Source organism: Salvelinus sp. IW2-2015, linkage group LG15, assembly GCF_002910315.2.
Source record: "Salvelinus sp. IW2-2015 linkage group LG15, ASM291031v2, whole genome shotgun sequence".
Lineage (NCBI taxonomy): Eukaryota > Metazoa > Chordata > Actinopteri > Salmoniformes > Salmonidae > Salvelinus > Salvelinus sp. IW2-2015.
Genome location: NC_036855.1, coordinates 15271767 through 15298712, shown reverse-complemented (window position 1 = coordinate 15298712; position 26946 = coordinate 15271767). Strand labels below are relative to the sequence as shown.

Sequence of the window (26946 nt, the reverse complement as noted above, 5' to 3'; positions counted from 1 at the left end):
GGGGAGACACTCTAGATCCAAACTGCTACAAACCTATATCTATCCTACCCTGCCTTTCTAAGGTCTTCGAAAGCCAAGTTAACAAACAGATCACCGACCATTTTGAATCCCACCGTACCTTCTCCGCTATGCAATCTGGTTTCAGAGCTGGTCATGGGTGCACCTCAGCCACGCTCAAGGTCCTAAACAATATCGATAAGAGACAATACCGTGCAGCCGTATTCATAAACCTGGCCAAGGCTTTCGACTCTGTCAATCACCACATCCTCATCGGCAGACTCAACAGCCTTGGTTTCTCAAATGACTGCCTCGCCTGGTTCACCAACTACTTCTCAGACAGAGTTCAGTGTGTCAAATCGGAGGACCTGTTGTCCGGACCTCTGGCAGTCTCTATGGGGGTGCCACAGGGTTCAATTCTCGGGCCAACTCTTTTCTCTGTACACATCAATGATGTCGCTCTTGCTGCCGGTGAGTCTCTGATCCACCTCTACGCAGACGACACCATTCTGTATACTTCTGGCCTTTCTTTTGGACACTGTGTTAACTAACCTCCAGATGAGCTTCAATGTCATACAACTCTCCTTCCATGGCCTCCAACTGCTCTTAAATGCAAGTAAAACTAAATGCATGCTCTTCAACCAATCGTTATCAGCACCTGCCCGCCCGTCCAGCATCACTACTCTGGACGGTTCTGACTTAGAATATGTGGACATCTACAAATACCTATGTGTCTGGTTAGACTGTAAACTCTCCTTCCAGTCTCATATTAAGCATCTCCAATCCKAAATTAAATCTAGAATCAGCTTCCTATTTCGCAACAAAGCATCCTTCACTCATGCTGCCAAACATACCCTAGTAAAACTGACTATCCTACCGATACTTGACTTCGGCGATGTCATTTACAAAATAGCCTCCAACACTCTACTTAGCAAATTGGATGCAGTCTACCACAGTGCCATCCGTTTTGTCACCAAAGCCCCATATACTACCCACCACTGCGACCTGTATGCTCTCGTTGGCTGGCCCTCGCTACATATTCGTCGCCAAACCCACTGGCTCCAGGTCATCTATAAGTCTTTGCTAGGTAAAGCCCCACCTTATCTCAGCTCACTGGTCACCATAGCAGCACCCACCCGTAGCACGCGCTCCGGCAGGTATATTTCACTGGTCACCCCCAAAGCCAATTCCTGCTTTGGCCGCCTTTCCTTCCAGTTCTCTGCTGCCAATGACTGGAACAAATTGCAAAAATCCCTGAAGCTGGAGACTCATATCTCCCTCACTAACTTTAAGCACCAGCTGTCAGAGCAGCTCACAGATCACTGCACCTGTACATAGCCCATCTTGTAAATAGCCCATCCAACTACCTCATCCCCACTCTGTATTTATTTAGTTTTGCTCCTTTGCACCCCAGTATCTCTACTTGCACATTCATCTTCTGCACATCTATCACTCCAGTATTTAACTGCTAAATTGTAATTACTTCGCCACTATGGCCTATTTATTGCATTACCTCCCTTATCTTACCTCTTTTGCACACACTGTATATTAACTTTTTTTCTATTGTGTTATTGACTGTATGTTTGTTTATTACATGTGTAACTCTGTGTTGCTGTTTGTGTCGCATTGCTTTGCTTTATCTTGGTCAGGTCGCAGTTGTAAATGAGAACTTGTTCTCAACTAGCCTACCTMGTTAAATACAGGTGAAATTGAAAGAAATTATTACATGAAGGCCTGATTCACAAAGTCTCCTCTGAACAGTTGATGTTGAAATGTGTCRGTTACTTGAACTCAGTGAAACATTTATTTGGGCTGTAATTTCTGAGGCTGGCAACTCTCATGAACTTATCCTCTGCAGCAGAGGTAACTCTGGGTATTCCTTTCCTGTGGCGGTCCTCGTGAGAGCCAGTTTCATTATAGCGCTTGATGGTTTTTGCGACTGCACTTGAAGAAACTTTCAAAGTTCTTGAAATGTTCCTCATTGACTGACCTTCAAATCAAATCAAATCAAATGTATTTATATAGCCCGTCTTACATCAGCTGATATCTCAAAGTGCTGTACAGAAACCCAGCCTAAAACCCCAAACAGTAAGCAATGCAGGTGTAGAAGCACGGTGGCTAGGAAAAACTCCCTCGAAAGGCCAAAACCTAGGAAGAAACCTAGAGAGGAACCAGGCTATGAGGGGTGGCTAGTCCTCTTCTGGCTGTGCCGGCTGGAGACTATAACAGAACATGGCCAAGATGTTCAAATGTTGATAAATGACCAGCATGGTCAAATAATAATAATCACATTAGTTGTCGCGGGTGCCAGAAGTCAGAACCTCAGGAGTAAATGTCAGTTGGCTTTTCATAGCCGATCATTGAGAGTATCTCTACCGCTCCTGCTGTCTCTAGAGAGTTGAAAACAGCAGGTCTGGGACAGGTAGCACGTCCGGTGAACAGGTCATATCTTAAAGTAATGATGGACGGTCATTTCTCTTTGCTTTTTTGTGCTGTTCTTGCCATAATATGGACTTGGTCTTTTATCAAATAGGCTATCTTCTGTATACCACCCCTACCTTATCACAACACAACTGATTGGCTCAAATGCATTAAGAAGGAAAGAAATTCCACAAATTAACTTTTAACAAGGCACTTCCAGGTGACTACCTCATGAAGCTGGTTCAGAGAATGCCAAGAGTGTGCAAAGCTGTCATCAAGGCAATGGGTGGCTACTTTGAACAATCTCACATTTGTTTATCACTTTCTTAGTTACCACATGATTCCATATGTGTTATTTCATAGTTTTGATGTCTTCACTATTATTCTACAATGTAGAAAATAGTAAATATAAAGAAAAACCCTTGAATCAGTAGGTGTGTCCAAACGTTTGACCTTTACTGTATATATATCTTGAACATGATTATCTATTTTGGATGCAATTTGAATGGAATTGATGGAGAGAGAGAAAGACAGCGAGAGAGTGCTCACATGCACACTGATTTAAAGCAACGATTCGAGTGATAGGCTGTTTTAAAACTCTGCAGCTGCAATAAATAAAAATAAAAACATCTTTACAATTAAAACTTGAGGTGACCCCCCAAAAGCCAGATGGATATGTGTAAATTAGATGAGCATTCAGTTCATATATTACTGTAGCATAGGCTATGCTGCAGCAATGTAGGCCTACCTGTCATGAGAAAAAGTTACCATGATGAGATGATACATGCATTGTAAGCTGCGCTCCATACTGAGATGCGCTGTCTGTCCCCACCCTGAGCGTTGATGATTGATCATACAGAGAGCAGAGAGAAGGCCGTAGAGAATCAGATTTAGACATCGCATATCATTTAGCAGTTTCATTTCACGTCATAATGTTCATAGAAATAACTTGTTCGAATTGACTGGTTTCTCGACGTTAAATCCCACAGCCTTGCCAGGATCGTGGATCATATCTCTCTCTCCTGGCTCTGCTTGGCCCTACACTGCACTGCTTTCTGTTACTGTCATGTCATCCTGCTAGATGAAAGGCCTCCTTCAAGGCCTCAGAGATAAACTACCCTGGCCTGCCCTGATCCCGGTGGCTCTCATTCGCCAGTCCAGATATGAGGTTGGGCCGCGGTACTCATGGAATGTAAAGTAGGTATCCCTGCAGTACTGTATAAAACTGAAGGATTGGATGGCACTTGACCTGGGAATCCCACTTGTCTTGACCTCAGAGTGACATGGTTTTATTTGAGGTTAAGGAACATTGTTATCCTGTTAGGAATGGAAACATGGCAGTGGAAAGACACTTTCTGTCTGCTCAGGAAGGAGTTTCATGGAGACCATCATAGAATGTAGCTCATATCATTCAGTGGGTTAGACAGGCTGTAACACAGACAGACACCACCACACCTCACCACACCCAACTCTCTCTCTGTGAGCACCTCATTAAACGTCCAACATAAGGCCTTTGGTATACAGTAAAGCAGGGCGATATGGGGGAAAAATCCATATTGTGATAAATTGCTTGAATTGATGCGATAACGATAAATAGAACAATACGTTTATAACATTAATGTGCACCACAGTCTTTTACAATTATCCTTTAAACTACTACAACTAGTTTGATGGTTGTAGCTACCAACTGTCCCATTAACAATCACCCATATTAGAAATGCATTTCATTTCAAACTTCACGTTTCTCTAGCATAGGATACTTATTGTAATGAACGATATCAGCTGATAAGTGATTGGTATATTCGGTATCGTCCCAGCTCTAGCCTAGAGTACCTTGTGGGTTGATGGGTCATTCATTACACCAAACTCATAACATGAAAAGGCATCATGTCAATTATCTGCAGACCCCATCTGGATGTGGTTAGTCCATCCAGGCATTCACTTATACTGTATTATTTTCCCACAACGCTCACAACATTTGTCAACAATTCAGTAGGACCTGCCACACACTTCTTCCATTTTGAAAAGACACTGGTGAGAAATGCATGTTGAAGATTCAATTGTTATGGAAAGAAACTAGCGCTGTTAACATTAGGCCACAGTATTAGTATTAGATCAATCTGATAGGGTGCACTTAGCTTGCTCCGCCAAATGTTCCCGTTTCAGGCACTTTTCACATCACTACACTGTTTAAAGTTTGTCACAACCCTGTTTAAAGGCCCAGTGCAGTCAAAATTAAGTTTCCTGTGTTTTATATCATATTGTACAACAACTGAAATGAACATTGTAAAAGTGTGAAAACATTGGATCAGTGTTATTTCCTGATAGTTGCTGGTTGAAAATACAATCTACACAGGACCTTCTAATGAGCAGGTTTGCATGGGCGGGAGTTTCGGCTTTCCATGGTGACATCGCCATGTGGTAAATTGGTTAATAGACCAATAAGAAAGAGAGTTTCAAGCCTCTCTGCCAATAACAGCTAGTTTTCAGTTTTCTCCCTCCCCACTCAGACCACTCCCAGACAGTCCTTGCAAAATTGGTTGACAAAAAAATGTTGGGCTAAAAAGCTATTTGTGCCCATTTTAATGGAAATCTTTTACAGCAAGGCACTTAATTGTTTCCTAGAAATTATTTGATATTGATATAAAAATGGCTGCATTGGGCCTTTAAAATGTGTCCAAACATACTGTATATCCATAAACAAACAGCATTTCCAGCAATGAACACTAGAGAAGACAGAACCTCTGACCTCTGCCTGCACATTTCAGACACATTGTGGGATTGTCAACTCTTGTTACTACGTAATAATAATTTAAAAAATAAGCATAGTATACAAAATTAGGCCTAGTAAAAAACTCCATCCCTCTCAAAAAAACATGGTGCTCCATCACAATCTCCATGTTTAACTAAAAGAGTCTGAGGACAGTGAGAGGCACAATGATGGCTATGTGGCCCAACAAGAGGGTTCTGCCAGACAGAATTAAGATGTGGCCAAGAGCCAAAATGGCTGCCTGGGCATGCAGGAGCCAAGTGCCGATCCGGCCGGCCTGATTGAGCTGCCGCACCAGCCCAGCTTCACCACACTCCACTGCAGCTCAGTAAGACGACACTGGCACTCCAATTCCACGCTGGAAACAGAGCCAATGTTCAGGTAGCCTTAATGGAACAGGGGGTAAGAGGGTTCAGCGGACAATAGAGATTCTATGTGTCGGTGATGTAGAAGAGCTACTCAACACTTTGTATAGAACTGCTCATTTCACTTTCAAAAACAGTGAATAACAACAACAACATAAAAACAACCTGAGAAATGCATTACAACTTGTTTACTAACTTCCAGTTTCCTTATGTATCGGCTCCCAATTATGAAACCATCCAGTCTAATTATACTCTACTGCCATCTGTCCTTTGAAATCTCTCAGAAAGAGAGAGAGAAAGCCCATTCAACATCAACAGGGGGACAAAACCCTTCAGCAGGGGGAGGACAGAGGGAGTAGGGTAGACGTGGAAAGTAGGTTAGGACAAGTAGGGGTAGGACGGGGAGTAGGGAGGACGGAGGAGTAGGGGAAACGAGGGATAGGGTTAGAACGAGGGAGTAGGAGGAGTTGGACAGGCGGGGAGTAGGGTAGAACGGGGGAGTAGTGCGTAGGACGGGGGAGGCAGTAGTTCAGGGGGTAGGGATGGGGGGAGTAGGGGTAGGACGGAGAGGCAGTAGGTCAGGGGGAGTAGGCGGTAGAGACAGGGGAGAGGCAGTAGTTAGCAGGAGTAGGGTTTAAGTGAGCAGTAGTCAGGGGAGGGTGGGAGTAGACAGGGGGAGATAGACGAGGGTAGGGGGTAGGACGGGGGGAGGTAGGGGTAGTAACGGGGGGAGAGGCAGTAGTCAGGGAGAGGGGGTAGACACGGGGAGTAGGGGGTAGGACAGAGAGTAGGGGCTACGGCAGGGAGTAGGGTAACAGGGAAGTAGAGAGGGTAGGACGGGGAGTACGGCGTAGACAGAGGGAAGGGAGTAACGAACGTGATGGAGTAGACGGGTAGGGAGGAGTAGGGGACGGGGGAGTAGGGGGAGGACAGGGGGAGTAACGGGGGATAGACGGGGGGAGGACAAGGAGTAGAGGGTAGACAAGGGGCAGCAGGGTAGGACGCGGAGGAGGGGGAAGTAGGGCGGGACGGGGATAGGGGTAGATGGGGGGAGTAGGGGTAGGACGGGGGGAGGCATAGGTTTTTTTTCAGGGGGACGTAGGGGTTAGACAGGGAAAGGCAATAGGTAGGGGGGATAGGGAGACGGGAGAGCAGAGGTTAGGGAAGAGGGTGAGACCGGGGGAGAGGGTGGTTCAGGGGGAGTGGTGTAGACACAAGGGGAAAGGCAGTAGGTAGGGGGGAGCATGTAGCGGTGGAAGGAACGGGGGAGAGCAGTTAGGTCAGTGGGGAGTAGGGGGGTAGGACATGGGGAAAGGAGTAGGTTAGGGGGGGAGTAGGGGTAAGACGGGGGGAGGCAGGTAGTGTCAGGCGAGGAGTAGGGTAGGACGGGGGAGTTAGGGGTAGTCAGGGGAGTAGGGGTAGACGGGGAGAGCCAGCTGGTTAGGGATAGGGTGGCGGGGAAGGCAGCTAGTCAGGGGGAGAGGAGTAGGACAGAGGCCGCAGCCAGCACTCTGGGAAGCCTCACCCAGATTAGTCACACAGAATTAATCTGACTGGAGAACAATGGCCGCCGAGCTTCTGGCAAAGCCCAGCTGTCGCTCCGTGAAAGAAAAGAGAAACAAGATTTAGGGCCCAGAGTGGGTGTCTCGAACATAGACTTCTGCTGGAGAGAGGGAGCCTGCATGCAGTAGCAGTGGACAAAACTGGGCAGGCCACGAGACACACAGACACAGCAACCCCCAGTGCAGTCCTCATCAATAAGCCTGGGTTGTGTTTGCCTTCCAACAATAGGCATGTGCTGCTATCTGAGAGAACTGAAAATGCAGTGTGCGGCATATGGCGGGCCTCATCTCAACACGATTTAACAACTTATCCCAAAAGTTATGTCATTCACTAAATGATCTCTGGAATGTATAATATGTGTTTATACAGGCTGCAGGTGTTTCCCTCTAGTCAAATAATGGGATTTGAAACTTACTTGCACTCTCCATTTCCATCAGCTGTGGCCTCACACCTCCCCAGTTTCAAACACAACTCGGTGGACATAGAGCATCTTAAACCTGCAAACAGAATGTGTCAACACAACAACAACAGCACAATCCAAGTATAAATACTCATGTCTTCTTTCTATTTTCACATACAGTCATCACATTAACAAAATAACACCCAAGTGCTTTGTTAACTAAGCCATGAGTAATAAATTACAGAACTATCCCTCATGACGGTGATTGTTATGGCTTAGGTGTGACTACAGCCATCTTGAAGTGCAGTTTGTGGTGAATGGGACTTGACACCACACTGGTAGGTGCATTCTTCTTCCCTTTTCAGCTGTCCCATCGAATGTACTATATTTGGGGAGTAACATAGCGCTGCGAAAACGGTTCTGTGTAAATCGACTCAAAACTGCCCCAATGGCCGAGGCTTCAGTTTTCATATTCCTGTGAAAAGTTATAGACTGAACAGTGAACTTTCTGGCAAACGCGTCACGCACAGCGAACCGTCTGTTGCAGCGTCTGCCTGGCACCAGGTTGGTCTGTCAAGAGCTGCGTCTGCGAGCCGAGAGTGCCACAGCTGTCTAGCGAGAGGCGCACGCACAATGAATACATCCACATGAAACGTATGGAGGAAATGGAAACAATATCCATGTGCAAATAAAACCTACATAGAAAGTATACGTTGGAATGAGAATTAGTTATAACAGAGCAGTTATACGTAAATCTTAATTGGTTATCAGTGCGTTGTGGGAGCTTAAATCACTGCAAATTAAGAAACTTTCTCACAATTGTGGGAGTCATGCATGAGACTACAACCAATATCAATATGTCAGATGTTGACAATGTGATGCCTGGCTATCTGTGAATACAAAATAAACTTAAGATAGAAACAAAACGGAAGCTGAWGAAAAAAGAAGCACAACTAAAGAGGCACTTTTGCCAAGTAATTCCCATATGTCAAGCCATCCTCAAAGAGAGAAGCTGCCTTTCAAAAAACGCTTGGAGAACGAATGCAACAAGTGTAACGTTCTGAGATAGTTCAAAAAAATCAGCTTTGCGACTTCTTCCTATTTGTTCCTATCAGCATTTACTTTGCAATAATACGAGCGTATGTGACTGAATTCATGGAAAACATCTCCGTAATAGGCTAAATGTATAATTATTTTTTTTTATGAATATTTACCCACTGTGTATCAAACCAAACATGGTTTAATATTATTATTGCGCTTACCTCGTGTTAGAACAATCAGCGACAACAGGAAAGTTAGTTTCACAAAGAAAGGATGCATTCCTTTTTTTCTGATTTAAAATTGATAAATAATTCCACCTGGAGTTATCATAGATCCTATTTTATTTTCCTCTTCGACAATTAAAAAAACGTCGAATTCATAATTTCATAGATCCAAAAAAGTAACCGTTTGCGGCGCGTTTCTGTGAACTCCGTAGTGTACATGCAATGTTGTCACTCCAGTTTCCAAGTTGTAAATGATTCGAGGGACTCAATTTTCAATTCCTCCATTCCCAATTCCACATCTAGGGGCGTTATCCTTCCGCACCACAAAAGCCTTGTTCACATTGGCAGTTTGAAGTGACTCAATATTTGTTTGTTTTTTTAGAATCGGCTGTTTTTCCTACAATCTGAACAGCCAAAAAGCACATGGAATCAGATATGTAACAGACACATATATTATTTGAAATCATATAAGATGCTGTATCTGTGCTTGATTAAGCGTGCCTATTGCAATGGAACCAATAGAAAAGTCCAAAAAGTGCGCACTTTCGTAGGTGGTTTGAAGTCAGATACAAATTTGATTCCTGGCCATTGGACTTTTGTCTGAATGGTCAAATCTAATTTATTTGCTCTCAAGTGGTTCTTAGACTGTTATTTGGCATATTTTGTTGCTTGCTAGCTACTCTGTTGACAGTTTGTTGAGCTCTAGTGGTGAAGTCCTGTGTGGCTTAGTTGGTAGAGTGTGGCACTTGCAATGCCAGGGTTGTGGGTTCYATTCCAATGGGGGACCAGTTTGAACAAATACTCAAATGTATGCACTCACTACTGTTGATTGTTTACAAACAAATTAGTGAATGTGCTAAATAGCTAGCCAAAAAGGATGGTTTTTGAAAGTTGGATAATCTTATCCTTTGAGGCTTTAAAGTGTTTTCACAGTATGACTTTGAGCATTCGAAGCAACTGGGATGTCCATGGCAGGCGTTATTGTCACCTTAGCTTGCTGCATAGCTTCTGAGTGGTCAAGTACTTTTTGTGTGCCCTGGGTGAGCGGAGTTTGCTCATTTTAGACCATTCCATTGATCCTTAAGTGAAATCTACCCACCCGGGGCACCGGGCCATGCAAAACAAACTCCTCGAGGGATTATAGCCTGTCAGCAAATGACCGCTGTCTGAACACACACATCCGATTTGGTCATTTGTAACTTGCTGTTTGGACAGTCAGTATTCCAAAACGGATTTGAAAAGCAACTGATTTGAGCATTAAGGCCTGCAGTGTGAACAGGTAATAGGCCTACTTCAACCATGACAACTATTCATTGTATCCAGAAAACTTTCTGAGGAGCAGTAGGAAAATACACGCACCCTATGTAAAGCCGTCAAAATAGCACATTTACAAACATTTTCTCCCTGCCGTTTCTTGTTAAATGGTAGGCTATTGCAATCACTGACAAAACAACACACATTAAAGCCACAGTATGTAGAATTCCCAGTAAGCCGAGGCTAATTTCTATTAATGTAATCCTAAATATAACAGAATGAATCCTCAATTAAACCAGGTGAATTAAACCAATTAACCCCTAGTTTGGAAGAATATGTATTTTGTTCTATCTACTGTATGTCTTATGTCATAACCAAATGATGTAAGGGATAATCAAGGAGGGGCTATGCGTTCACAGGAWAATAATGTACGACGTGGAAGGTTGGAACTATCCTTCCACAGAGTTGCATTATTTTCCAAAGAAGGCATAGAGCCCTGAGTTGATTATCCCGTTTATACCATGGCTATAAATTAGCATATTTGCCGCTAGAAATGTATTTATTTGTCAGTAGAAATGTGAAAACATCCACTGAAATAGCTAGCACGTTTACTAGCTAGCTGGATAGCTACAGTAGTTGCCTAACTGGTGCCTTACTGCTATTATAAATTGGTTACCAGGGCCTCCCGAGTGAAGCAGCYGTCTAAGGCACTGCATCGCAATGCTAGAGTCATCACTACAGACCTGGGCTGTATCACAACCGGCTGTGATCTAGAGGCGCACAATTGGCCCAGCGTCGTCCGGGTTAGAGGAGGGTTTGGCCAGGGGGGCTTTACTTGGCTCATCGTGCGCTTGTGGTGGGCTGGGTGCCTGCAGGCTGACCTCGGTCGTCAGTTGAAGGGCGTTTATTCCAACACATTGGTGCGGCTGGCTTCCGAGTTAAGCGGGCGGGTGTTAAGAAGCGTGGTTTGGCGGGTTTCTGAGGACACATGACTTGACCTTTGCCTCCTGAGCCCGTTGGGGAGTTGCAGTGATMAGACAAGATCGGAAAAGGGGTCAAATGCAAAAATAACAATGTACCAATGTAATTAGAAGAGTAAAAATAAATGTTTTGTCATACCCGTGGTATACGGGCCAATCAGCTTGTCACGTTCTGGCCATAGTTCTTTTGTGTTTTCTTTGTTTTAGTGTTGGTCAGGACGTGAGCTGAGTGGGCATTCTATGTTGTGTGTCTAGTTTTCCTGTTTCTATGTTTTGGCCTGATATGGTTCTCAATCAGAGGCAGGTGTTAGTCATTGTCTCTGATTGGGAACCATATTTAGGTAGCCTGTTTTGTGTTGGGGTTTTGTGGGTGGTTGTCTTCTGTCTTTGTGTCTATGCACCAGATAGGACTGTTTCGTTTTTTTCACATTTATTGTTTTGTATTTTGTAGTGTRCGCGTTTATCGTCTTTAATTAAACATGATGAACACTAACCACGCTGCGCTTTGGTCCGACCCCTGCTACACCTCCTCTTCAGACGAAGAGGAGGAAATCTGCCGTTACACAGCCAATCAGCATTCAGGGCTCGACCCAGTTTATAAAACCAAATAAAGAATGTATTCCTATATTGTTTATGTTTTTGTTGGTGGCCCACTCTTTGATTGTATGCACATCTTACAAATACAAATGTAGGCTTTAAAGAGCTCTTTAAGCAGCCCAAGTGAAGATGTACTGTAAATTCACACAACACACAACATTCTGTCTTGCAAACACTTGTGGGGAAATGTTCTAATCTACTCATCTCCATATGTTATATGCATTCCGATTCCTTTAAACAGCTTCTAATGTAGAGCATCACAACCTTCTCTCAGGATGTAGGCCTATGCATGATTCAAATCTGTCATCTAGCATGAACCATGATAACAGATCTAATCCTCCATAGTAAATAAGATAAGTAAATGCTGACAGTAGGCCTGGAACTTAGATAAGTACTTTCTGGTTGTGCTGAACCAGCAAAAACAGAGCAGGTCAGATTCAGAAATTGGTTCATTTTCCTGATCATTTTACAACTGCTAATTATCAAATAAAATTGTATTGGTCACATGCATATGGTTAGCAGATGTTATTGCAAGTGTAGCGAAATGCTTGTGCTTCTAGTTCCGACAGTGCAGCAATATCTAACAAGTAATCTAACAACTCCACAACAACTACCCAATAAAACACAAATCTAAGTAAAGGGATGGAATAAGAATATGTACATAAAAATATATGGACGAGCAATGACCGAGCAGAATAGTCAAGATGCAATAGATGGTATAAAATACAGTATATACATAAGGGATGAGTAATGTAATATATGTAAACATCATTATTAAAGTGGCATTAATAAAGTGACTAGTGATCCATTTGTTAGAGTGGCCAATGATTTCAAGTCTGTATGTAGGCAGCAGCCTCTCTGTGTTCGTGATGGCTGTTTAACAGTCTGATGGCCTTGAGATAGAAGCTATTTTTCAGTCTCTCGGTCCCAGCTTTGATGCACCTGTACTGACCTCGCCTTCTGGATGATAGCGGGGTGAACAGGCAGTGGCTCAGGTTGTTGTTGTCCTTAATGATCAAGTATACCCTTCGTGAGAATGTTTTAGTAGTTTATGATGACTTTTAACATTGTTTCTAAGGCTGGTACTGTCACGACTTCCGCCGAAGTAGGTCCCTCTCCTTGTTCYGGCGGCATTCGGCGGTTCGACGTCACATGTCTTCTAGCCATCGCCGATCCACCTTTCATTTTCCATTTGTTTTGTCTTGTCTTCCCACACACCTGGTTTCAATTCCATCATTACATGTTGTGTATTTAACCCTCTGTTCCCCCCATGTCCTTGTCCGGAATTGTTTATTTGTAGTGCTTGTGCATGTTATGCTGGTGTGTAACGGGTTTTGTTTACCCATTGATTTATTGTTCTGTTTACGGTGGTTTTGTTTATTAAACTGCGCCGTTGTAAATCCGTTTTTTGCTCTCCTGCGCCTGACTTCTCTGCTGCCAGTACGCACCCCCTACAGGTACGTGTATCCTAAGGTTTCAGGGCACACAATCAGATCGTCAGTGCAAATGTCAACTCCCACTCACAAATACCATTAATTCATTTCAAAATTGTGCAATAATTAATTTGGCACTGGTACAAACATTTTCCAAGTATCACTAATCAGAGGGGTTGGGTTAAATGCAGAAGACACATTTCATTTGAATGCATTCAGTTGTACAATTGACTAGGTATACCCCTTTCCCTAATCGTAAACAAAGCAGAAGGGAACAGTTTTGCAACCGGTGGTTTCTATGCCTGCAGGGCAGGGACACATTTTTTCAGTGGTGAATCCATTTCTGTGTGACATTTAAAGGAACTGCGTACATGCCAACCGGACCTCCAGGTAGAACAAAAGCCTGGAGTGTGGGAAGAGGAAGACTGAAGCAAACTTTGTGTCCCTGGGTCCTGAGAATGGAGAGAAGGGTTAGAGGAGTAGATCATGGAGAGAATGGCAAAGGAGTGAAAGGATGGGGGAGAAGATGATGAAGAGAAAGTTAAAGTGGTTGAGGAAGTAGTGATGTCCCACTCCAGTCTCCCTTTCACCTAATTTATCACCTGATTTACTTAACAAAAGGCACATCGCAATAGGTGGTCCAGGTATCCTCATGACATGWCACAAGTGGGAGAGGGTGGGCCTTTCCTCTGTTATTCTTTATTGCTCCTTTATTGTTCCCAACTTCTTGAATGCATTCTCCATGAAGTTTGTACATGTCTAAAAAAATATTTTGTCWAAAAAAAACTTTAAGTGTGTTTACATTACAGTATTTATATGTGGGATATTGTTTTTCAACAGTAATTTTTTTTTTTTAATTAGCTGGAGTTTGACAAAAAAAAGGTTTTCTAACTTTTTCAGAAAAACATAGACAAAAGTAATGTAAATTATATAATCAGCTATTGTTTTATGCCCAATGTAATAAGAGGAACATTTGTATTGTGTCACATCCCAAGGTTGAGTGTAAACAGGATTTGTGTTGCCTTCCTTCTCATTGTGTTGATCTGGGCCATTTCAATGCCCCCCATCCCGGTAGCCATTATTGAAGACCATACATATGCAGGATATTCATTTGAGCCAGTTTGCAACAGCAGGTAAATAATCCTGCAGCAAAAGGAAATGTGAATTACTATGGGGTTGATAAAATGATTGGGTCAAGTCTGACATTTTAAAGTGGAAATTACAAACTTTAGAAGCCTTTTTAAATGTCAAATACACTACAAGTTTGCATTTCTTGCTGTGCAGGAACATTCTCAGTAACAAAAGAGCAATGAAATGAAGATGCTACATCTGTAATGACACTTAGCAAATCATTTTATCCAAAGCAATTTACAGTTAATTGAGTGCARGCATTTAAGTATATGTTACCCCTACGGGGATTGAAACCACAACCTTGGCATTGCTAATGCCCCTCTCTTACCAAGTCACACAGGACCAGCCTCACTTTATCAGCTCATGCCACTGAAAACAGACAGGGTAGAATTTCACTATTAGATCACTCCCTGGAAAATAATTGTGTTGTCTACCTGTTAGTACCTGTCCTGGTAAAATGGTCTCTGTTAGCACTCCAAGGTGAGTTTATCACAGTTGGGAGGGGCTCTAGTTTCAGTTTGTTTTAGGTTGTGATTTAGTAGTGCTGAGGTACTGCCTGAGCTATCACTGCATGTCCAAACATTGACATGGCAGAGTCACAGATCAGAGCTTCTTACTGGCCACTTGTCTAAACACACTTATTACAATGCTACTCACTTATTACAATGCTACTCACTTATTACAATGGAAATATTAGACTGCTACAATATACAGTGGTACAGTAGGTGTATCAGAGAAACCAGATAATTATTTTAATTCCTCCCAAAAGCTGTCCTTCAAGTCTCTCTCTCTCTCTTATTAGTTGTTACTTAGACGAGTGTGTCTTTTCCTTAAACCAAGGCTCCATTCATCCCAATTCAACACTCCTAAACTAGTTGAATATGATCCATATCTCTAAATCTACTGTGTGTTGAGATGAAGTGTACAGCTAACCCAATCCACACCAGAGCATACAGCACTCTGAGCTGCAGAGAAACACAGAGTAATTGTTTGTACCATGCCATGTGAAAACCAGAACCATCCCTCATCCTCCCTCCACATGCTAATAGGACTGGGGGGGAGGGAGGTGGCTTCAGCGGACATGTTGGGACGTGTCTATTCACTACAGCTTCATAAAGAACTCAATGGTTGCCTCTTTTATGCATACATCTACGTACTGTATTACKATGCTGTACCAATTTGTGGTGTTTTGTCATCAGAAGATATAATTTCAGCACTGAAGTGGCACCTCACCGCCATATCATGTTTGAATTAATTTTAAGTTGATAACATCTTAGCTCAATGTCTCAGTTCAAGGCAGTCCAAACAAATGTTAAAATGTGTAAATTCCTTCAACAACATGTTGCTTAGGTTTGTAAATCAACAGGAACACACCGACTGGGCATAAACTCCTCTCCAACACACTTCCAGTAAGGGTTTAATTGTTGACTCAGGGCACTCCACTGGATTATATAGCAGTTTGCTGAAGTGTGAACAAATGGAGTATTTAACGAAATTTGCTAAAGTGTGAACAAAGAACTTGCTTTCTCTTCTGCTTCTCTCCTTCATCCACCTTCGCCCATCACATACACATACAGGTGTGAGTATTCAATTAACACTCTTTGTTGAAACATGTTTCCCTTTGAAAGTAAAACAACCCTGAAAAGCAACAGATCTATCTAATCCTTTGAACAATCACCTGATCAGTTTCCTCTTGTGACCATAGGCGCTGATATCCACACTAGCCCTGCTGTGTCAATTACTCTCACCTCTACGTCCCTGAGCTGCCCTGCCACACCGAGAGGAAACACTTAAGTCTGTGGGGGCAGGAAGGCCAGGAGACCCTGTTGCCTCGGTAATACCACACAAAGTGAAACACCCCCCACCCCCCACCCCAAACCTCAGCCCTACCAACCGTTTGTCCTGCTTCTTGTCTGCGGGCACTGATGGTTAGGTTAGCCTGGTAATTACCATGTTGAGTGCACATAAACCTCCTGTAAGAGGCTCTGGGATCTTCTAATCACTTTAATATATGACTGTTATGTCACCTCCAGGCCACTGAGCTTTTTTAAACATCCAATCGGAGAAAAGTAGAAAGTCTAGTTGATCATCTTGTTTATAATAAAACAGGGAGTTACAGGCCAGGGACAGCTGAATCAGTGTAAGGGAGATAATCATTATGATTTATATRGCATTCATTTATTTGGGAGCTATATCACCACATGTACGAAAGTGGACCCCAGTCTTGTCAAGGCAATCAGTCTTGACAAAAGTGTTCTGCTCCAATGCGGCCAATGGGTGCGTTCGAGTGGATCAATTTTGTCTAGTCGATGGTCACCGCAAATGTTCCCTCAATTTTTTTWAAATCACTGCAAATTTCAGGTCTGTGAGCGCAAACTTGAACATTGTGAAAATTCTGTGCCACTTTCGGTGCGTGTTTACTGTGAACACTGAGGCTGTACCCGCTTTAAGTTAGATTGAACAGTGGTCAAGMAGGCTCTGTGGCTATTTGATCATCATGTAGGCCTAACAGAGTGGTCTACCATTAAAAACAATGTAGAAAATGTATCCAATAACATTTTTACATGGAAATAGCTGTTCTATCGTCCAGCCTACAGTAGCAGTCAATGTGTGGTGTTCAATGTATGCCTACATTCCATGAGACTTTTGAAAAAAACATGCAGAGATTGACATTAACCTGTTTATCCACTTGTCCTTCAGACAAGGAGGTGACTGAAAATATTGTTGTGTTGTTCGATGTACTTTACAAAATAAAATGCATAATTATTCCCATACCACTATTACAGAGAATCAGACGAATTATGCTACCCTCTGCCTATTGGCTACTTAGTTTATTCAAGCATGTCTCCAAATACAACACTGCCACTTTAAGACAAAAAAAGCTCCTTACCTGACTCCTTTTTCAAAGATTTGTGCTCTTGCAGGAAGCAATCACGCCCCCATCGCTGACTACAAATGATCAATAACTGGGCTAATAACTCACAAACTAGCAAAGGATATGAACAAATGTACAATGTGCACACGTCGTTACATGTAGCTATTGCTTTAATCTCAAAACAAGCCCATCTACTCATGACTGCTGATGCTGTAAAAACAGTCCAGTTCAAAGTGAATGGTACAGATCCATATATGGCAATGGTCTATTTGCATATAGGCCTACTGCAGCTCTGATTGGTTATGGCGCACTGGTCTGTGTAGAGTATGTGCCTTCGTGGCTTTGCACCTTTGTGCCTATCAATGCAATAGAATCCTACTCTGCCTACAACAAAATCTCTTGTATAGTTAGTTTTGCATACTAAGTCTTGCATAGTTCGTTTTGTTTCAGTATGTTGCATTAAAAGTGGCTAATATTGCATTGATTCGATCACAATTCCCACATTAAAGGGAAACATTGATAGTGTTAACTAACGGTGAAAACTCTAGAAAGTTGAGTGAAGTTCAATCTCGTGCAAATATGCCCTCATTGATATTTCTTTTGCGCAGCTGTCCCGGGGGAGCTTCACTCCCCTGCATGTGCGCAGTTTAGAGGGAACATTGTGGTTATCGCCTTTCAAAGTGMGTTGCATTACGGGGATAAAAAGTCGCCTTTATTTGTCACATGCACCGAATACAACAGGTGTAGACCTTACAGTTGTAGACCTCAAATCAGATGGCCTGTTGTCCGGACCTCTGGCAGTCTCTATGGGGGTGCCACAGGGTTCAATTCTCGGCAGACTCTCTTCTCTGTATACAACAATGATGTCGCTCTCGCTGCTGGTGATTCTTTGATCAACCTCTACGCAGACGACACCATTCTGTATACCTCTGCCCTTCGTTGGACACTGTGTTAACTAACCTCCAGATGAGCTTCAATGCCATACAACTCTCCTTCCGTGGCCTCCAACTGCTCTTAAATCGAAGTAAAACTAAATGCATGCTCTTCAACCGATCGCTGCCCGCACCTGCCCGCCCGTCCAGCATCACTACTCTGACGGTTCGACTTACAATATGTGGACAACTACAATACCTATGTGTGTCTTTTAGACTGTAAACTCTCCTTCCAGTCTCACATTAAACATCTCCAATCCAAAATTAAATCTAGAATCGGCTACCTATTTCGCAACAAAGCATCCTTCACTCATGCTGCCAAACATACCCTCGTAAAACTGACCATCCTACCGATCCTTGACTTTGGCGATGTCATTTACAAATAGCCTCCAACACTCTACTTAGCAAATTGGATGTAGTCTATCACAGTGCCATCCATTTTGTCACCAAAGCCCCATATACTACCCATCACTGCGACCTGTTTGCTCTCATTCGCTGGCCCTCGCTTCATACTCGTCGCCAAACCCACTGGCTCCAGGTCATCTACAAGTCTCTGCTAGGTAAAGCCCTGCCTTATCTCAGCTCACTGGTCACCATAGCAGCACCCACCCGTAGCACACGCTCCACAGGTATATCTCACTGGTCACCCCAAAGCCAATTCTTCCTTTGGTCGCCTCTCCTTCTATTCTCTGCTGCCAATGACTGGAACAAACTGTAAAAATCTCTGAAGCTGGAGACTCTTACCTCCCTCACTAGCTTTAAGCACCAGCTGTCAGAACAGCTCACAGATCACTGCACCTGTACATAGCCCATCTGTAAATAGCCCATCCAATCTACCTCATCCCCATACTGTATTTATTTATTCATTTATCTTGCTCCTTTGCACCCCAGTATCTCAACTTGCACATTCATCCTCTGCACATCTACCATTCCAGTGTTTAATTGCTATATTTGTAATTACTTTGCCACCATGGCCTATTTATTGCTTTACCTCTCTTATCCTACCTCATTTGCACAGCTGTATATAGATTTTCCTACTGTATTATTGATTGTATGTTTGTTTATTCCATGTGTAACTCTGTGTTTGTTGTATGTGTCGAACTGCTTTGCTTTATCTTGGTCAGTCGCAGTTGCAAATGAGAACTTGTTCTCAACTGGCTACCTGGTAAAATAAAGGTGAAATAAAAAATGTAAAAATAGTGAAATGCTTACTTACAAGCTCTTAACCAACAACGCAGGTTTAATAAAAACACGTGTTAAGTAAAACATTTAATTAAAGAGCAGCAGTAAAATAACAATAACGAGGCTTTATACTTGTACAGGGGTACCAGTACAGAGTCAATGTGTGGGGGTACCGGATAGTCAAGGTAATTGAGGTAATATGTACATGTAGGTAGAGTTAAAGTGACTATGCATAGATAATAAACAGAGAATAGCAGCAGCGTAAGAGAGTGGGGGGGGGGGGGGGTCAATGCAAATAGTCTGGGTAGCCATTTGATTAGCTGTTCAGGAGTCTTATGTCTTGTGGGTAGAAGCTGTTGAGAAGACTTTTGGAACTAGAATTGGCACTCCAGTACCGCTTGCTGTGCGGTAGCAGAGAGAGCAGTCTATGACTAGGGTGGCTGGAGTCTTTGACAATTTTTAGGGCCTTTTTCTAGGCCCTTGATGTGGGCCATGACCAGCCTTTCAAAGCATTTCATGGCTACAGATGTGAGTGCTACGGGTCGGTAGTCATTTAGGCAGGTTACCTTAGTGTTTTTGGGCACAGGGACTATGGTGGTCTGCTTGAAACATGTTGGTATTACAGACTCAGACAGGGAGAGGTTGAAAATGTTAGTGAAGACACTTGCCAGTTGGTCAGCGCATGCTCTGAGTACACGTCCTGATAATCCGTCTGGCCCTTCGGCCTTGTGAATGTTTCAGTGTTCCTTGCCTCGAAGCGAGCATAGAAGTAATTTAGTTTGTCTGAGCAGAGGAACACAACTGTTGTCACTATCAGTGGAGGCTGCTGAGGGGACGACGGCTCATAATAATGGCTGGAATTGAGTCAATGGAGTGGTGTCAAACAAACGGAAACTGCGTCTTTGATGTGTTCAATACCATTCCATTGACTCCATTCCAGACATTATTATGAGCCGTCCTCCCCTCAACAGCCCCCACTGGTCACTGTATATATGCAGTTCAGTGTGACTGACCTCTGACAAATTCAGGCGACATAAACAAAGTGTGTGGAAGACATAGCTGTCTTCCTGGCCTCTAGTAGAAAGGAACAACACAATCATGATGGAAGACGATGAAGAAGTAATCATCCATCATGTTTTAATCAAATATGTTTTTTCCAGAAACCACAAAAGTGCTGTTTCTGAAGTCCTGATGAATTCATCATTTTGCATTATTGAGAAATACTGATTCCCTGCAAAAAAGCCAAAGCAATGGATCATCAGTTTACTCTTTAAAAGTGTCATGCCTCTCTCTGGCTTAATCACTTTTTGAAGACATTAGTTTCTGTATGCCTCTGGAACTGATGCTTGTGAAATACGTTCTTATGTCTCAGAGAATATAATTTTCCCACAATAGAGGAAGTGTCCATCACATCTAATACCCCCCACACCGAGCCAATACATGAAGCAGTCTATAACTGGGGATATGAAAACTACTTGATCATAGGACAAATACACCATTGTATTGCAGTCTCATTATTTCCTGAGCMTATCAACCACAGATTAATGTATTCTACTCCTCTAGTATTGTTCTTATAAATGGCTGCAGGAGATGGTTTACAAACTGTATTGATGGTTTTCAAGTTATACTGTCAAATGGCGGGAAATGCTAGCCTGGGTCCTTGGTTAGGTTGTGTGGGAAGGGGGTGACATGTCTGGAAAATAAGAAGTGTGATATGGGGTACGTTGCTACCAACCATTGATATTAGTCAAGCATTTTGAATTGTCTGTTGATTAGCCAGTTCAACAATGACAGTATTTCTAAACAACTTATGTATAACCAACACAGTCCTGATCGACTGCCACCCACCAACACTCACAATACTGAAAGGGACTGAACAAGACACTTAAAGTGTGGACTAAAATTTCCAACACCTAATCACAACTAATTAGGTTAATAGCTGGGTAACATGTAATTGGATGCATAAACACACATTTGTCACTTTTATGTTGGCCAATGCAGCTGCTTCCCAGTATTGTGCCCTGGGCACTCCAGCTACTGTAGGGAGACACAATGTACGGACAGGCCCACCGTGGGTCAACAGTAGTAGCTTACCCCAGTGCTGTGGAACCATGGGAGGTCCAGACCCCTCTCTAGCTGCTCTGATTCTGTTTTTGGCTGCGTAATCACAAACAGGAAGCCAGTGGGAGCCAGCTGCATAGGACCACTTCCTTCTTTTGTTTACTGGGGGATTGTATCAACCTCTGTGGCTCCTGGATGCTGTCATGTCGCACCATGCCTGCTGACCCATATTATACCCCTGCTTTTCTTTGTCCATCGCCACACTCTGTCTCTCTCCCTAAGCTCTTTGAAGACTCCTCACCCTTCTCATTGAACTCATGGCCCTAGCACTTCTCCACTTCAAAGCTAATTAATTCATATTTTCAGTTGCTCATATGCCTGACAGGTTATGAAATATACGCTTGGTTGAGGTTGAGGTTTAAGTTGGTATATGGCTGTTTCATCATGAACAATATGAACATTAGAATGTCTTGTCCAAGATAGTCACTACTCAGTGAGAAAGATGATTTGTCTTTCATCATAGGAATGTTCTGTAGAGTAGGCCTCTCTCTATAGCACTAATAAGTAGAAGAGTGCCACTCCCCCTGACCATGGTTCCCAGGCAGTGAGAACACCATTCCCTTTGTTACCTCAACAGTCAATAAACACTGGCACTTTATTCTCACACTTCTCACCTCAGGATAGCAGCATTTTACCTCACAGTGTTCTTTCTACTGTAAGTTACAGCATCAAACCATAGCAATATGCCAAGTAATTTTTTTAAATAACAAAGTTAAACCGTATTGCTTACTGTCTCTTTAGAAAATCAGAGATGATATAATATGCATTTAAATACACATATTTCAGATTCAGGTTTATTTAACATTCACTGTGCCTGCTGAAGGAGTGTTCTCAAGGTTTTGACTTTCCCTGTGTTGGTGGGATCCACTCTTTCCGAGTCTCTGAAACCCCTCCCTTGAGCCCGAGCTGACATATATACCATATTTCGTGGAGTAAATGTTAGCTTCCCAACATCCCATTAAAGCCACTGTGTGAGGTGCAGCCAGAAAGAAGTAGTGAGTTTAGTGAGTTTGGGAACAATGTGGCCTTTCATCACGAGGGCTGCTTCTCSCCAGTCCATCTTTCCCTCTCTCTTTTCCTTTCACCCTCTCTCCCTTTAATTCTCTCTCTAGATCTATCTCTTTCTCTCTGTAGTTCTAAAAAAGTCTATCTCTCTCTCCTCTGTCTTCCTCTGCGGTAGGTCTAGTATCATGCAGGCATTCTATGTCCCACACCCGTTGCTTGGGCCATGAGTGAAGAGGTCCTGTGATTTTTCAATTCCCAGGGTGGTTCTGCCAGAATGTTATTTTTTTACTACTTAACTTCCCATTAAATGTATTAATAGATTGAGTACACATCCATCTCAGATTATGTCTAGTTCTCAACACTATACTCTGCACTGGTGACACTGGAGGAACTTTCTCTGAAACATAACTCATCTCCCTGAAGATTACCCAAGGATCTCCCACAAGATTATTCAAATTGGAAAATGAGTGCACCATTTTTACATTATGGCCCCTGTGGAATTGTTCACCAGCCAATGAGCAAAGAAAACTGGTGATCCAGGATAGGCACAACAAAAGGCATGGTATGTGTCTGCCCATGCAGCTCAGTATTCTGTGTCATGATGAGGTAATTTACCAAACTATCAACATTCTGACCTATTGCATCACCTCTTCCAGAGTGGGCCAATCTGAATTCCTGTTAATGGCTTACTAATCAAACATTTATCCTATCATTACCTCAGGGTAAAATCTTGCATATATTTTCAACATCAACTTCTGCATTTACATACTACAGTAGATGATGAGAGATCCTGAATTTGATATTCCTTCACATCACCACCAGTCTGAGAGAGAGGGACCTGCGTTGCTCCCAAATAGGGTAGGCTGATGTAATCACYATAAGAGAGACTTGAGAGGCTAAGGATCACTGAGCAGCATGACAGACTGGCTCCATGCCCTCTGGAATTATGGGTAAATATCTGAGGCCCAGTCATGGGAATGAAATACATGTCAAGTCTCAGAGCGCTGTTAGTGACACTGGCTCCAACACAGCAAGGTCACCAATGTGCCTCAGTGTGAGTGAGGGACTTTCCTTCTTTCCCTCTTTCTTTCATTTTTTCATTCTTCCTTTTCTTTCTCTCTCAATGTCTTTCTTGTGAATGTAAATATCTACAGCAAAATAATCTACTTAAGACTGATGCACTCTGGTTGTTGTTGCAACATATAGTGTTACTCTAAGTGTGTTTTTAAAAGAATAGTTGTGTATGCCTCAATAGAGCAAGTGAGAGACAGTGTGTGTGTAGCAATCTAATGATTGTTTGGGGAGAGGGAAGGTAGGGTGAGGAGGCTTAGTACTCAAATCAAATCAAATGTTATTTGTCACAAGCGCCACATACAACAAGTGTTGACCTTACAGTGAAATGCTTACTTACAAGCCCTTAACCAACTCCCATATGAGTGGTGTGTAATGTRGGTATGTGAGAACTATGGTAGCATGTGACACCCAGGTTTAGAAAGAGACTGGGAGATGTACATAACTTCCTGTCTTCCTGCAACACCACAAGAGACTAATAATCTCACCTTAGTCAGGGCAGATGAGATGATTGATAACCTCTCTAAAAACCTGGACACAAAATGATATGCCTGTTTCATGACAATAGTCCTCCTGAAAGACAAAGGCCCAGAAYAGGTGCATGGTAGGAAATCTGCCTCATCCCCTCCTGGACCACATTTCCCAGCAGAATGTCACGTCCCAGTACAGTATACAGGAAGTTAGTGTTTTGATTTCCATAGCCCGGTTCTTTCACTTCTTGAGCTAAAAGTGSCTGTTATCATGCGGTCCTATTCTGTAGCTCACATAGAGGGACCGACTGGATCAACAATATTCATGGGTGACTTCATGAATGTTTGTCTTACTGTCCAATCTCTCTCTCTTTCTCTCTCTCTCTCAACAAGATTTTCCATGAAATAATATGGTACCATCACCTTAAAGTCACCTTAAACATTCTTCTCTCACTAACTTCAGCTCCGTTCCTTGTGTTTTCCCTCTTATTTGTCCTGAGTGATGAAAATGTGAAAACCAAAACAGTTATTTAAGGCAAGCTGCAGCTATAGCCCATGCTGTTCACAGGGTGCTCAGATGTCCACCCCTACTCTKTCCAAACAATGCCAAAATTAAGAGTCAACACATTTCAGACCTGCTTTGTTTGTGTCTGGCAGAGAGTGTTGTTATCAAAGTCCTATTCATGATATAAATACTTTTACACAGTGGGAAACACACAGAGCAACAGGGCGGAACTAATACTGCAACGACACCTGTGAGAAAGAAGTAGAGAAACAGAAGGTTGAGTGCACCTTGGGCATTATACCATGATTACACTCAAATGGGACTATTGTCAAATATAATCAACAGCCTAATAGTGCACATAGGGTAAGTTAAGTTTAAGTGCAGTGCAGTTCTTCAGTCTTAATTCCAAAACTTTATTTTGACTTGCTTTGGATATGTGCATGCTCCGATTTATTGCATGCATTCACGACAATCCCATGTCAATCAATCAATCAATAAAATGTATTAATAAAGCCCTTTTTTACATCAGCCAATGTCACAAAGTGCTATACAGAAACCCAGCCTCAAACCCCAAACAGCAAGCAATGCAGATAAGCTTTGCATAAGGAGTTGACCAAGCAGTTCACTATGTTCCATATGAATCCAAAATCAAATATTTATTCACATTTTCCAAAGCTTTAAATAAAATAATGTTGATTGATGTGTGATGAAAATGTTTGTCTGATATATGACTAAGATCTCAGATGTGGCTCCCTGCTGTATGGGGGTTTTCTCATGTCTTCCTTAAAACTAAATCATGGCATGTTGCCATTTTAAGCTAATCCCATCTCTGGTCTCTCTCTCGCACTCTCTCTCTCTGCTGTCTTGTTTAGTCTTTGTAGCGGCTGACTGTCTCCCTGTAGAGCGGTGATTGTGGTGCACCGTGGCCCAAAAGATGCGCATCTAGTGCGCATCTAAGGACATATGCCTTTGTTTAGCTAACATCAGCAGTGCTCTGAGGATGCTCCCCCTTCTGATATGTGGTTGTGTTGACCTGTACTGTACTGTGGGTATTTAACTCATACAATATATAGTAGGCTCCCCTGGGGTGAAGATTATCGTCACAGTATTACCGGGGAGGAAGGACTACCTTTGCATATGTCCAAGATGCTGCTTGATATCATGCCATCTCCGTCCACTGTCCACTATAGTCTTTTATGTATCTGTTATTTATGGCCAACAGAATATTTCATTTGGTACTGCTGTTTTATTCAGTCATTATGAACCCTTTTAAAGCCCTTTTGTTTATGGTCCTTTAACAATGATCATTGTTTCATACTGTTTTGGTTTGTTAGTCCCACCTGAACTGACTTATTCTAGCTTGACATACCTCTGGTCAGAACATGGCATGTTCACACACACACACACACACGGTGCCTCCTCCCTGTTGTGTTCCGTTCACAGCAGTTTCCCATCAGGCCAGAGGTGGAAATCACTTGTCCCAGTGCAAAAGGAAATGGCCTCAGATTCCCAGGCCAGGCGTGGGGCGGAGAATCAGTGTCGCCACAGAATGATGTTACACTCACTGTAGTACACTTTGATGCAGTAAAGGGATATTAGTAAGACCTGTCAGCTTTGGTTCCTAGGGCGGAAATGGGCTATAATGGGTAGAGTGATGACAAGTCTTTCCTAAAGCACTATGTGCTAATTTGGCTCGATTAAATGATAATAAACAATTAATACTGTACCTCATGCTCTCTGACTGTACTCTATGTAGTGCAAGCTGAGCAGAAAAGAGATTCAAGTCTCTCCCCACTGGGCTCAGATGTCAGTTCAACATCCATTTTTGATATACATTTGGTTGAGTTATCAAGAACGTGAATTCAACATGAAATAACAAAGAATTACACCCTGTCATTGGATTTAGGTTAAAAATTGTGTGAAAAAAATAGTAAATTCCCTTACGTCGATGACTTTTTGCAAATCCAATCAGTTGATCCATCACATTGATATCAGTTTTTTTGTTTTTTGACCAGTGTGTCACTTATGAAMTAAAAGTCCATTGATTATTTGAATCAAAAACCTTGATGTTTTGGCCATGTATGTTTTACACCGAATGCTTCACTTTTTGCTTTCATTATTTATTTTTCTTGCATATTGACACAATGTCAGTTGAAACACTGTTCTTGAACCTCACTGTACCTAAAGCTCCCACACTACAGTGTGAATGATCAGTGTGTCACGTTCGTTATAAGGAGGCGCAGCATGGTGCAGCATGGTATGCGTACATTCTTATTTATTAAAAGAATGAACACTGAACAAACTAACAAAATAACAAAACGAAACGTGAAGCTATACAAACGAGTGCTGACAGGCAACTACACATAGACAAGATCCCACCAACACCAAAGGGAATGGCTACCTAAATATGATCCCCAATCAGAGACAACAATAAACAGCTGCCTCTGATTGGGAACCATATCAGGCCACCATAGACATACAAATCACCAAGACCTACAAAAACCCTAGACATACAAAAAACCCTAGACAATACAAAAACTAGCGTACCCACCCTAGTCACGCCCTGACCTAACCAAAATATAAGGCAAACAGAGATATCTAAGGTCAGG

The 26946-nt window shown here is 42.6% G+C and overlaps 1 long non-coding RNA gene and 1 pseudogene across 1 annotated transcript; both read right to left on the bottom strand.

Annotated features, from left to right (window-relative positions):
• Positions 1-9046, bottom strand: part of LOC111973990 (neurogenic locus notch homolog protein 1-like) — a 68870-nt pseudogene extending 59824 nt beyond the window's left edge.
• Positions 9047-12302: 3256 nt separating this feature from the next.
• Positions 12303-17265, bottom strand: LOC139028793 (uncharacterized). Its single transcript, XR_011481005.1, has 3 exons — positions 17067-17265; positions 13417-13497; positions 12303-13080 (listed from the first exon to the last, which is right to left on the bottom strand). It is a non-coding gene; the product is annotated as an uncharacterized lncRNA (long non-coding RNA).
• Positions 17266-26946: the final 9681 nt, after the last annotated feature.